Source organism: Aplysia californica, unplaced genomic scaffold (assembly GCF_000002075.1).
Source record: "Aplysia californica isolate F4 #8 unplaced genomic scaffold, AplCal3.0 scaffold00773, whole genome shotgun sequence".
NCBI lineage: Eukaryota > Metazoa > Mollusca > Gastropoda > Aplysiida > Aplysiidae > Aplysia > Aplysia californica.
The window spans coordinates 47,254-48,483 of record NW_004798043.1 but is presented as its reverse complement, the minus strand read 5'-3'; the positions used below and the strand labels follow the sequence as shown (position 1 = coordinate 48,483).

The window sequence follows — 1,230 nt, the reverse complement described above, 5'->3', positions numbered from 1 at the left end:
GTGTGTGAGAGAGAGAGAGAGAGATAGAGAGAGAGAAAGAGAGAGAAAGAGACAGACAGACAGACAGACAGATAGTCAGACAGACAGAGCGACACACACAGACAGAGAAAGGGAACAGAGAGAGAGAGAGAAGAAGAAGAGTTGAGAAAGAATAATACGTGTGTGGGAGAGAGAGAAAAAGAAGAGAAAAAAGAAAGAATTGACAGAAAAAAAGAAAGAAAAAAAAAGAAAAAAGAAAGAGAGAAGGAAAGGAAAAAAGAACAAATGAAAGAAAGAAAGAAGAGACGAGAGGGGTGCTTGGGAGAGGCATGACAAACAGCGAGTGTAACACGAGGACAAAGTCAACGGCCCTGTGGGATATAATGCTTACCTCAGTCAAACCGCTGTGTCAGAATCTATCCACTTGTTGAGTTAAGAAATGTCAGAAGATAGCTAGACTATTCAGTTCTCCGTTGATGCAATAATGTTATCATCAGTTCATCATTAGATTTAGTAGCAGAACTTTTTTTCAAAACATACAGTATACAGTGGCAATAGCATATCCTTGAATAGGAGCAGCAATGTCCTGACAGCAAACGACGCTTCGTATCTTTCCTCGCAGTCAGTGAACTTAAACATTTAAACAGCAGTAAAAGAGCAGGATGAGGTCGAAGGTCACCACCTTAGACATTCCAGTTCGTCTCCAAACACACAACACACTACAACACTACACCCCGTTACAGCAACAGCGGGCGTTATTTAGAGACGTCAAGATAATACACGGTATCCAACAGTGCGAGAAATATTCCGTGAAACGTACATGTGTGAACTACACACACTTGGACGACACAGAGGAGGGCGTGCACTGAAAGTAGGTCTGTGCTCTATGTCAGCCAGGGGAGGGCGCCCCTTTAGCCCCTCTCGATCCACGGACTTCTTACACAGTCAGTAAGAAGAAGCGAACACAGGCCGCTCGGGGCGATGAGAGGACATTATATTTTTAGACAGCGCGAAGCACAGACAAAATACAACTCGTTTGGCGGGCAAGGGCAGGGAACTCAGGGGAAAGTGGGGGAGATGCGGGGGTGGGGCCCGGACGAGTTACGGGGATTGCTTTTGGTTAATCGTTGTGAAGGAGTTGCGAGGAAGGGCGCGTTCAGATTGCGGGCGGTGCAAAAGTAATTAAAACCCAATGGCCCATTCAGTCTTTTTAAAAGGCTCTTTTTAGAAAAAGTCAACGAACATGCTATC

The 1,230-nt window shown here is 45.0% G+C and overlaps 1 protein-coding gene across 1 annotated transcript in view; it reads right to left on the bottom strand.

The window, feature by feature from the left end:
• The window catches only part of LOC101859276, a gene marked incomplete in the record, with an annotated part of 123,191 nt that extends 122,221 nt beyond the window's left edge, over positions 1-970 (bottom strand). Inside the window, 1 exon segment of the mRNA XM_005109381.3 lies at positions 371-970.
• Positions 971-1,230: the final 260 nt, after the last annotated feature.